Source organism: Sinohyriopsis cumingii, chromosome 1 (assembly GCF_028554795.1).
Source record: "Sinohyriopsis cumingii isolate HCF-2022 chromosome 1, ASM2855479v2, whole genome shotgun sequence".
Lineage (NCBI taxonomy): Eukaryota > Metazoa > Mollusca > Bivalvia > Unionida > Unionidae > Sinohyriopsis > Sinohyriopsis cumingii.
The window spans coordinates 140,681,486-140,694,289 of record NC_142961.1 but is presented as its reverse complement, the minus strand read 5'-3'; the positions used below and the strand labels follow the sequence as shown (position 1 = coordinate 140,694,289).

Genomic DNA, 12,804 nt, shown 5'->3' with positions numbered 1-12,804 from the left:
CAAATTCACCCTCCTCATTACTTTTAAATAACCATACCGATACAGGATCGGTTTTACTTATTTCTTTAATAAAATCAAACATACCTCCCCCCATATCTGTGGGGTAAAATCTAACAGTTCGATCACGTGGAAATATTGTTACTGCGTTAGTCCATGCGTGCGCGTTATGATCGATAATATTTATTGGAGCTCCCTTCGATTTATATTTCGACTGGTACAGTACTTCTCCCGTTATTGTCGCCACAGTTATTGGAAATTTTAATATTTTTCCTAACTCAGCAACATCTTTTATTGTAGCACCGGTATCCTTAACCGAATCAGCCCACAAGTTTATTTTTTCACGCCTTAAATCGGTTAATCCATTTCCACGCATCGCGTTTGTAAAGTGTTCTATTACTCGTTCGGCTACACAATTTAACCTTGAAAATTTCATCGGCGCTAGTTTATCAACGTTGGGTTTTTTATTTATCTCATAGATTCCATAAATAACCGCTGTTACAGGATACGCTCGTTCATAATACGGTTTGTCAATACCCGTCAGTAGACCCGGTCTGGAATTTTTACTTAATATGATAGTTTTATTATTGCCAAGGACAGGATCATATTTGTCACGGATAATCCAAATACCTGTTTCTGTTAATACAATAAATTTTACTCTGAAGAAATATTTTTGATTGCCCTCGTATTCAGCGATGTAGTTAATGATAGTTGCCGCTCGCTTGTCGTTCATTGTGGCGTCCGTGACAGTGTTGCGTATAATCTTGAACGTTGACCATGTATGAGATGCACCATCCGTGTAAAATTCTTTCTTGGCGTCGTGAATTTTCGAGATCAAACTTTTATTTTTCGGATCAACCAAATCTCGTACTGGCAAGTCAGAAGATAATCTGTCAAGGTTGAATTTATATTTAACAGGCCTAGTTTGGGATAATCTCTCAAACTCGTTCATATAATTAAAACAAATATTTAAATAAAGAAAATTATATATATATATATATACAATGTCTCAATGTAGATGGTTGATGATCGGCTCAGTAAATCGATGCAACAAATCCTGTAGAAAGGAATTTTGTTGGATGCACTCACAAAACATACGACGAGGAAGTCTAGGACCAATACCATGTCTGAGGTGTGGTATTGGAGTGCGAGGAAAAACAGAATTATGTGGAAAGTGCGGCGGAAAACGGTTCAGAGAACTTAAAAGATATTATGACAAAAAAAATAATAGCGGTGAAAACGCTATAAAATCCGTGAGGGATTATATATCAAGATTTCAGACAAACAATGATTTAAACGAATAATATTATTATAATGGAGCAAAATATATTTGTCCCACATCCTGTCATAACAAACTATGAATCAAATATTAATGGTATCATCAGACACTGCAAGTTGAAGAGACAAGTTGGTTATATTAATAATTTTGGTTATCTAATGTTCACATGCGAGGGGGGAAAGAAACATTATCTATGTCATAGATTTACGTATGAATGTCATAATGGGATGATCAATGACGGTCTTGTTATTGATCATATTGACGGGGATACTCAAAACAATAATTTATCCAATTTACAAGCTATCTCTCACAGCGAGAATAATACACGTGGAAATACAGGAAGATGTAAGACAATCGGAAAGAGGGTAGTAATTTCCACAAACATAGAAACTGGCAAAGAAATTATATTTCAGTCTATGAACGCGGCTGCGAAATATCTTGATATTCACTCGCAATCAGTACAAAGAGCGGCAGAAAATATATATAAAACCACCTTCTCGAAAAAATATAAACAGAAAATTACATTTCAGTATCAATAATTATCATCACCACATTATTAACTATCATCACCACATTGAATTAATTTTTTTAATTTATGTCACAGTAGGTCCTCCATACACTACTGAATTTTGATTATATAAGGGGGAGATTACTTTGTAATATATAGTTTTCTTCGTAGATTTTTGCTTTTTTATGATCGTAATTAGTCAGTTTAACTAATTACTCGTAGAAGTATTATTTATGGTTTTTAAATATTTCCCATCATACAACATTACGAGAGATCATGATAATGTTATTGATCCGCAGGAAGCTGTGTGTAGAACAGAAACCGTTGTCATGATAATCGATCTGCAGGTGTGTTCATGCCACTGTTATTATTGATTCGCAGTCTGCTTAGGAAAAATGCTGTTATAAATACAGAAACTGTTGTTATTCAGAAACTGTTATTATTCAGAAACTGTTATTATTCAGAAACTGTTGTTATAAATACAGAAACTGTTATTATTCAGAAACCGCTGTTTTAGTGTAAATATTGGTTCCTTAGCTATATAGCTAACTATATATTAACTTCCAAAACATATGTTCGTAACAAGGTTTGATAGCTCAATCAGTATGGTATTGGACTGTGACGCTCGCGGTCCAGGATCAAACCCTCATGGCTGACAATTTGTCGGTGGTGTACGCATAATTGCGATTTTTATAATAGTGGGGGGAACCGCAAACCCCCCCCCCCCCGCTCAGCAAAATTCCCACCCACAATATTGACTTGTGGGTGATACATATTTTCGTATCACCCACTGGATTAATTATTGTGGGTGGGATTTTGCTGAGCGTGTATGTTTGTACTGTCCTTAGTTAGTTATATGTTTGTGCCGTCCAATGCATAATCTGAGCTCGCTAATACACTCGATAGGGGCTCTTCATTCATTGTATATAACCATTTCATTGTATATATCCATTTCATTGTATATAACCATTTCATTGTATATAACCATTTCATTGTATATAACCATTTCATTGTATATGTTGTGCTGTCCCTGAAGCATCCCGACGAACTCGCTAATACACTCGATAGGGGTTCTGGGATATTTTTTTTTTATTTTAAAGATTTATATATTATATAATGAACCATGAAAATATCAATGTTGTAATTGTTGCTATTAAAAAATTGAAAAAAGATGGAATTAATATATCTGATGAACTTAATCCTGAAAAAATAGTTTCTGACTTTGATATTTTACAAGAACGTAAAACCCAGGGGACACACACACTATCATCTGAATACAGGCTCATGAAACGGATTCAGGCGGCAATGTTTCAGTCGCTAGCTACCGTAGAAGATGATCATGTGAAGGAGTTCGTTCCTCTCTCTGCCGCCGTAGAAATAATTAAATCGTTATTATCCCACGAGTATGAGGCAAAGAAAACGATTAGTACTCGTATAAGACAATTAAGAAAAATTATGTCAGAGAGTAACTTCGTTACTGGTGAAACGATCCAGAGTAACTTTGTTACTGGTGAAACGATCCAAAGTAACTTCGTTACTGGTGATAATGAAAATGAAAGTTTTGGTAACTGGGGTCCATGTCAACGCTGACCACGTGTATTGGTAGTCAAAATCAAGAAAATTCTAACCTTGTCAAATTGTTCCTAATAAATTTTATTTATTATACATTAATTTTATTTATTAATAATATTATTTTTACTGAGGATTTATTTTTTTTTTACTAAAATCAAGAAAAATGCACGAATTACTTGATTCTGACGGGGTAGTTGGTAGTCAAAATCAAAGAAAAATGCACGAATTACTTGATTTCTGACGGGGTAGTTGGTAGTCAAAATCAGGAAAATTGAGCAATTTCGTTGTATTTTAGTAAAAAAAAAATAAATCCTCAGTAAAAATAATATTATTAATAAATAAAATTAATTTATAATAAATAAAATTTATTAGGAACAATTTGACAAGGTTAGAATTTCTTATTTCTGACGGGGTAGTTGGTAGTCAAAATCAAGTAATTCGTACATTTTTATGTTTCTGACGGGGTAGTTGGTAGTCAAAATCAAGTAATTCGAACATTTTTATGTTTCTGACGGGGTAGTTGGTAGTCAAAATCAAATAATTTGTACAATTTCAGTAAAAAAATAATAAAAATCAGGAAAATTAGTAAATCTTATTTTTTTTGTGATAGAAATTTTAATTTTTACTTTCATCGACCAGCTTTTTTAGTTGCCTAGGCCGATTAATTTGTACCAGTAATAATAAAATATTTTTTTATTTATTTTTTTTAAGTTGATCGAATTTGAGTCTGATCTCTGTTACAAATGTTCTTCTAACTGTTAAGAAATCCTCGTGTGTAAAAACCCTCCATTACATGAAGATCTACGATAAAGTCTTACGACTTTACATACAGATTTATCACAAGCTCTTCTTCACGTATGTCAATTAAGCGATTAAGGTGGTCTGTGAGTTTAAAATTGATTCGTGTTAACATATTATTGTGACACCGTAAATACACAGGATTAGTTGGTTCTTGCACGATTAAACTTCCAGGGGGAACTTGTGGTGTGAACGTGTACAGGATGTATCCTTGTTGAGCCTGATTTGATCTTCCGAGATCTATTTGATAGCTGCCATCGATTACGTCACAAACCAGATTGACCGCGACCGTCGGTGTTATATTAACGATTCCCGGAGATATGTGTCTTCCGCCGCCGTGTGGATCATTATCATGTCTAAGAACAGCTGCTGGTGGAATTAATTTTCTCCATGCATCGAGTATTTTAGGAAAAAACTCATCAATGACATCACTGACAGATTTTCTTAACTCGGTTACACTATACCCGGGAAATTTAAAATTTGGTACATCGGCTTCTGTTAATTTATATTTATCTAACCATATTTTTGCAAAAGTTCCTTCAGAAAATCCTAAACTAAGCATTGCTTGAACTATTCGGTTATTAATATATTCCATATCTGATATAAGCTGATTTAATATTTCCACACGCGTGATGATTTTTTTCACGCGATGACGCTGATATGTCAAAAATATGTTCGTTAAAATATTGATTTAGTTGATCTAGTTGTTTTTTACATTCTTGATTGATTTCCTGAAAATATTTAATAATCTCACTCCGATAAAGAGCAAAACTATTTGCTTTTTCCCCGGAATTGTTAAAAGCCCATAACTCATCAAAATTGTGAATTAAAACCCTGCTGAGCATTGATTTACCTTTTAAAATACGTAGTTTTTCCCCGTATGATGGATTAATTTCATGATATGATTGCCTATCCGTGACATAATCAGACTTTTTCGGCTCTGGTGGTATCGGTGTTATCGGTGGTGATATTTCAGGCCATCCTAGCACGGATCTTACCGTGGATTGATAAATATCAACGGCATAATCAGGCGAGTTTATTTCAACCGTCGAGGACAGGGTGGGTTCATGAACATTAATTGATATTTTTGCTTCTTTTCCCGTTATTGATTTTATTCTACGCGCAAATTCCTCACTGATCTCTTCAATCTCGTAACTGCCAGTTGGTATTCCAACAACAACCCAGTCAGGTGTTCCATCGGGTTTGTTGTTGTTAGCAAATACGAGCGAATTATTTGCTGGTGTACCGTTAAATGATTTTGATCTGATATTTGGCCAGCTGTAATATACTCGTAATTGTGCTAGTGCTATTTCTTTTACTGGAATTGCAGTGGGAAAATTAACACTAAATTCAGGATTAATTGAACTTACCGAGATCATCGTTATCTTTGGCGGAGTTGTGTTGGTCACGATCTGCTGGAGTAATTCTGTCATTATTGATACTTGTATCTTTAATACCTTCGTCGTATATTTTCGTTATCATTGAAAATTCGAAATCAGATATAATTCCATCACTGAGACTCGCTGATAACAACGAGGATAATTTCGAGTATGCTACCGTCGCTGTATGTAATTTTATTTTGTAATCGGATAATTTTTCGTTCGTACAAGTACATATTATTTTTGTGATGATATTAAGCACACCTGCAATAGTTGTTGCTGCTGAAATACAAATAGTTACAGCTACTGGTGCCATCGTTGTCAACGCTGATAATATTACACCGGTTCCAGCAACAACAGCGGATACTGAATAAACAATCACATCAACGATAACCAATCGTCGTCGATATTTTTTTACTTTTACTGTATATTGATCGACTTGATCTTTTAGCGCCGTCTGCCATTCACGCGCTTGATTGTACCTGTATTGTGCACCGTCCATATATATTTTTATGCAGTAACCAATTGAGGTGTTTCAGCTACAAATTCCAAACACCACCAGAAGGATGTTGCGGTTAATTTCTTATCAGCTGCTTCCAGAATAAATATTTCTTCGGTTCCGTTATTTAATACAACAGATACAACCCCGGAAAACCTGTCTGTGGAATGACGCCATGGAAACGTTGTAAATATTTCAAATTTTGCAGCACTGAACACGGACAACCTGTACACGCCAGTGACTGTTGCGGTATATTTGATAGTATTATTTTGCTGCGACCATGTTGCAAATCCCGATGATACCGTGCATACGATGTTTGTGATATGCCCGGGAGTTATTCCAGCTGGAATTTTAATCAAATTGGTTTTGTTGACAATCTCAGGAATTCCCGCTACGACGTCTTGCTGTGTTTGTTTGATCGTGTCTAGGTTACTTTTGATATCAACGAGTTTCATGTCAATGGCGCGTGGAGTACCGAAGAATTTATCTATGGATTCATCGGTTTTTTGAAAATTTCTTCGAAATCTTCCAAAAGCGCCCACGTGAACATCATATTCGGCCCGTAACGTGGATAATTTACCGTCTACGGTGCCATAGTTGACGTCGACGTATTTTTTTGTTGCTGCGTCTTCGTCAGATGTTGGATCTCTTAAAACTACTATTTTGTTCCCGTTCATGCTAAGTTCACCCATCATTGTGTCACCGGTGTTTCTCACGCGATTAGCAACACTTTTTGCAATTTCATCTCTGATGGTTTTAAGTGACATACTTGAATCTCTGATTCTACCACCGTCAGTAAACACGGGAATATTATCCGTAACTGCACCGAGTACTCGCCGGACTATATCATTCCATTTGATATTGCTGGTTTTTAGTTTACCATATCGATCCTGAAAAATAACAACTTCATCTGGGTCAACTCCAGCCAGGTTCATAATATCAGCGAGGTCATCCTTAGTCACATACTTCGACAGATCAACGTCGCCGGACTTTTTCTTAACGCGTGAAGAAGATCTTCCGTAAATGTCAACCATTATAATAAGACCCGTTGTTTAAAATGCTTTACGCGCAACAAATCGGTTGCTTGTATAATCGTGCACGACTTTATGTGGCGGCCTGGATGATTTTGATATAGCGTCGAGTACATTAATTACTTCACGGCCGCATATTGGCGGATCTGTCATTGTTTGTGTGGGTAGCGTTGAATACCAAACTCTGGAACCTCTGGTTGTTGCGTGGAGTGGTGCGACATACTTGATAAATTCGACAGGTGGAGCTAACCCGTACGAATCAAAATAAACAATTCCACGTGGATCAACCGCGTATGATACCCAATGAGTACCAGGTCCAGAACGTTCATCGAGATTAATAATACCTGTTTCTAGTTTGTTTGGTTGTTTCGGTAATTGATCTCGCATAAAAACACCTCTAAAGGCAGATATTTTTAATTTTTTAGCGGCATTAAGTAAATCAAAATTTGATGCTGGAACGTCTAACGAAGTGATCCTGGAAGCCTTAGGCCTCTCCCCCAACGAGATCCTGGCAATCTTAAGCCGCGCCCCTTTTTTTGTATCCTTGCCCTGTTGCTTTCTTTAGTGCCATTCCAGCGGCTGTTCCAACAGCACCTAACGCGGCCGCTTTTGCTACGGCTGGAGCAGCTGCAGCTATTAATGCCGGAATGGCCGCAAGTAGTGGAAATATACCACCCGTTTTAACCATGTCTTTGATGGCGCTCGGGGAGAGATGGAATTGAACTCCAGTTTTTGATTCTAGGGCTTTATTGAAATGTTTAATCTGATTATTTGTCAACGATAATTTGTTTGGACCACCACTAATATGATCTCGTTTTAGTGATATTTTAGTTCCGCATTTGTTGGCGGTTTTTGATTGAAGCTTTTTTACCTGACCGGGGGTCAGAGTAACATTAACATGACTATACGACATTTTTATATAAATAATATTTTTTCTGAATAATTAAAGATTTTCCACCGGTGCATCAACGACCCTCATTCGACCACTACCACCTTCAAGTAACATGGCCTTGTCGCTAAGTATGACCGCGATTGCTCTGTAGGTGCCTCGAATAAGAGTTGGACCAGCTATATCAGGAGGAGGGTTAGTAACACGAGCTCGAAAGTGTATATCAACGACAGATTGCTTGGATAAATCAAGATGTTCCAACGAAAAGTAATAAATCGGATATAACGTTCTGAAATCTAATTGTGATATTTGCAACCCAGTATCTATATTTTGATCACGTCCCATGAATGACATTAAACGATGATATGCACGCGCTACATGATTTTGACCAAAATTTAACAATATATCCTCAGCCGGTTCTTGATGTCCATTTATCCGTAAGGAAACTTCATTAACTCCAAGGTTGTCAAATATCATATGTGAACGTTCTTGATCATTTATCCTAGCATTATCTTGTAGTGCAATAAACATATGTCGTGGTGCAGAAACACCTTGCTGTGATGCTATATGCCATGTAAATAAACCATTAACATTACTTTGAATAGCATCTGTGGTTACTGTTAACCATGATAGCAATGATTTACCGCCTTGATCCATAAAAGAGAGTAATTTTTGTTCTTCAGTAATAGATGGAGTCATTACTGGCATCCACAATGAAAGCTTCGATATATTTACTTTACCAGCGTCATCAACAGCAAAACCTCGCCAGATTGCATCATTATCATCACCTTCTCTTACAAGCACAACTGTGTGTTTAGCTCCAAAGATGACCTTTCTAACATTTCTGCAAAATCCAAAGATGTGAGACAGTGGAATTGCACATGAAAAATTTCTATTATTTCCTGACAACGCTGTTCGGCGTGTTGCAAATCCCAGGTTGTAAGCCGTGCTATCATCTTTTACAATATCAAAATCAGCAGCTGGTCTGGCTGCGTATTCAGGACCTTCATCAACCGGTTGTGGATTAACCGCAGTATTTACTGGTGTTCGTATTTTGGCATACCTGATATGATCAGCGTTGTCAGTAATATCCTTAGCAAACATCATTGTTGGACCGGCTGATCTTGTAAAGTCGTCAGAATATCTCGCCAGACCAATTATTGTTGTAGCAACATCAACATCCTTCTGAATTGATTCAATATTTTTTCCATCAATCATGTATGTGGCGCTATCAAACAGTGCCATAATTCCGTTGTTGACAAAACCAACACGCAGATTGGCACCATATGCCGTATTATCCCCCTTTACAAGTTCACCTTCTACTTCAATAAACGCCTCAGCGGGCAAGAAATATCTACTTGTATCATGTAATTCGATTCTCCCCGGCTGATTTGGTAGTCTTGCGTCATAAGAATAAAATTGATAATCACGTACCGACTCGTACTTAAGGACAGGTGCCTCCATATCAAATGCTGGGTCTGATTCGCGCCTGAACATTTTTATTATAGTTACCATTTTTCCAAATGATGATCATCGTCGACGAAGACCACTTCCTGCTATTAAATTTGCTGTTATATTTTTTTCTGCTTCTTCAGATATCGCCGCTAGTTTTTGATTTGCAGCCTGATTTATTATTTTACTTACGTCTGCGGGCATCACCTCAGTACTTGCCAGTTTCACCGGTGGTTGTTGTTTTCGTCGCAATAATCGTGCTAGTCTTTCTTTGATCGCCGAGAACGCCTTACCAGCAACATTGACAATTGCACCAGGAGCTTTATCACGAACAATATCAAAAGCCTTCATCGATAATTGTTTTGCTACAGGTGCTACTTTGGGAGCTATCCTCGTGAATAATCCCCGAATGACATCACCAAGTCCATCTCCGTAAATAACACTATAGATTGGTAATCGTGAGTTTACCGCTCTAACCTGTGTGGGTTTACGATGATTATCATGCACAATGATCTTATTTTATTTACCATTTATCTAACAACTAGTCATCAACAAGTTCATCGATAAGTTCTCGGTAAACGCCGATATCCATGATACCACCTTGAAATAGTCGCCGACAAATATCAGCTGCTTCATTGGTTATTTCTGGTGAATTATTTCCGGCACGTTTTCCTCCTATGAGAACTCCTAACCGTGACACGTCATTGATAATATTATCAGGACATAAACCAGATCCTGTTTTAGGTTCATCTTGAGGTGTTTTAAATACTGGTGGTTGCATTACCGGAGTAAGTACTTCAGTGATGGCCGGGGGTGATCCAGGTGGTGAATCTGTCGGTGTAAATGTCATTTTCGGTGCAGAAATTTTACGTAAAGGTGAAGGAATTTTCTTCGAGGAGGGTGATTTAAGTGACTCTTTAGCCCTTTTAATTTCCGACTTCAACCTTTGCTGCGGTGAAGAAGATTGTTGTTGTTCTATTTGTTGCAGAGGTGGAGGAAGCTGATACTGGGATAACTTTCCTTGTTTTGGTTGTTCCAGTCTCTCGCTGTAAAGTCTTTTTACTTCTTCATTAAGTCTTTTAAAGTCTTGACCTCTAGCTTGTTTTTTATTGTAATATACGCGATATATCCATTTAATGAAATCATCATCACCTGTTTTTCCATAAAAGGGTTTTAAAAAATTAGATTTATCAGATATATTATCTAATATCATCTCAGGTAATTCCTCTCTTTCAGTATTTCTAATAATATCAACAACTCCTTCTTTAAATCTTGCAATTAATTTTAAGCTCTCTCCTGCTGATTTGGATTCAGATGCAAGTTTTTTTCTCACATCGGCGACTTCAGTACGAAGTTCTCCAATACCTTCAAGTATTTCCTCACCAACAGGTGGAGGTTGAGCTGCAGCTATGTCAGTTGGAAGGTCTCGTAAAATCTTCTTTGCCTGTTTAGTTCTTCTTGCTATTTTTTCTGATACCGGAAGAAGATCTTCTTTGATGACAGTTGTAACTTGTTCAGTAGCTGCAGTGACGGGTTTAAATAGTTTTTTAGTTCCTTCTTCAAACTCAAATTTTGCTTCTTGCTGCGCTTGTAGATTTTTTCTAAATGAGTCTTTGACAGGAAGAAATTTTTTAATTGCTTCTAATCGTTCTCGAGCTGTTCTTGCAGTATGAGATTCTGGATGTATCATTTTATTATAACATAATAATTTAATTAATATCAGCAGAAGAGGAGCAGCAGAGAGGGTGCCTACCAACGTTGGTCGTCAAAAAAATAAACAAGAAATAAATAAACACGTAGAGTACTTTATTTTTTCAGATACTATTTCGAACTGAGGTTTTATTAGTACAATCGGTCATTACAGAAATAAAACATCTCAAGGAAAAGTTCATTTGTAAAATCTTGACCTTTCTACGAGATGATTTTATTTGTTTGTTTTATTTGTTTTGTCGGAATTCTATGGTCTGTTCACCCTCTCTGCTGCTCAAGGTAACAATATTTAAAGATAAAACGAAATTCAGTAGTAAATGTGACAATCTATTTAAGTTCAAGTGTGCAAGACGATTCGAAAAAAAGCCAACTATTTATAGCTACAACCAGCAGTATGGTTGAAATTTCATGGATTATATATATATATATATATATATATATATATATATATATATATATATATATATATATATATATATATATATATATATATATATATATATATATATATATAAATTGCGTACAAATGAATAATAAGTGAAATTGCCCACATAAAAAGAAACAGCTAGATATCAGAGAATGTGTAAATGTCGCACAGTCACGAGCTTAACGTAAATAGCACACGTGACCAAAGCAGCCGTTGTTTCCCTTATCTTGATTCTTATACATGTACAGGTTCAACTTTTGAAGTTTATGGGAAAAGAAAACATGTTGCGGCTTCTTATCATTTTATACTGTACACAGCTTGAATTAAGTTCAGAACAAACATAAAGAGATGAATTTAGTTTGTTGCCATTTCTGAGTCAACTTGTTGAAGTCCTCGTGTTTCTAACTTAGAATCTTATCTGCAAGAAAAATATAATAAATACCTTGCATTCGATATTGTTTATTTTTGGTCCCCTTCACTATAAACACACTGAATCTAAATGTCGTCTTAATTTATAGAATCTTTACAAAAATACAATTTTTTTTACAGATATAAAAGATGGGTCACGTATTGAGGACCAGAGGTCGATGAGCAAGAGGTCGTTGACGCAACATACCACCTGTTAGTTTACAAGCAGGTCAATAAAGTGTTTACATACTTAGATAAAGATAGGAACATCATTTCTGGATGTTTACCCTTTCCATACGCTGAAGCTGAATGGATATTTTTAGTGACTGCTGGTCCAATTCATGCACATAAAAGACGTGTGAAACAGATCGAGTGGCTAAATTAATTTGCAGATTTAAAGTTTAACTTGTTGCCAGAAATATACTATGTTACCATCAGTGGAGCCGTTTCTTTGTTTGGGGAGTGGTTTCTCTGACATCTTTAACCTAAAGGGTCCAACAACCGCCCCTTATATACTAAGGCGTTGAGTGTCATCATTGTCAGGGGACTATATTTATTAGATACCGGTATTTTGGGGATTGTTTTTATTTTTTTAAAGAGCACTTCCCTTTCGGACTTCATGATATTATAGTACATACCATTCAAATATATATATATATATATATATATATATATATATATATATATATATATATATATATATATATATATATATATATATATATATACGATGTATCAATGATATACAACGAGATGTAAAAAGATTTCATTAAAAGGAAACAAGGTTTGCTGAGTTTCCTTTTAATGACAAATTTATACAACGTGTGGTATTTATAGGTTACTGCATTTGTATGG

The 12,804-nt window shown here is 36.0% G+C and overlaps 2 long non-coding RNA genes across 2 annotated transcripts in view; one reads left to right on the top strand and one right to left on the bottom strand.

Moving 5' to 3' along the window:
- The window catches only part of LOC149808019 (uncharacterized), a 222,550-nt gene that overhangs the window by 37,676 nt on the left and 172,070 nt on the right, over nt 1-12,804 (bottom strand). The window lies entirely within an intron of this gene.
- LOC149808023 (uncharacterized) overlaps nt 1-12,804 on the top strand; it is a 29,743-nt gene that overhangs the window by 8,004 nt on the left and 8,935 nt on the right. The window contains exon 2 of the long non-coding RNA XR_016423879.1: nt 12,091-12,178. This is a non-coding gene — a long non-coding RNA (uncharacterized LOC149808023). The remainder of the gene's footprint in view (nt 1-12,090; nt 12,179-12,804) is intronic.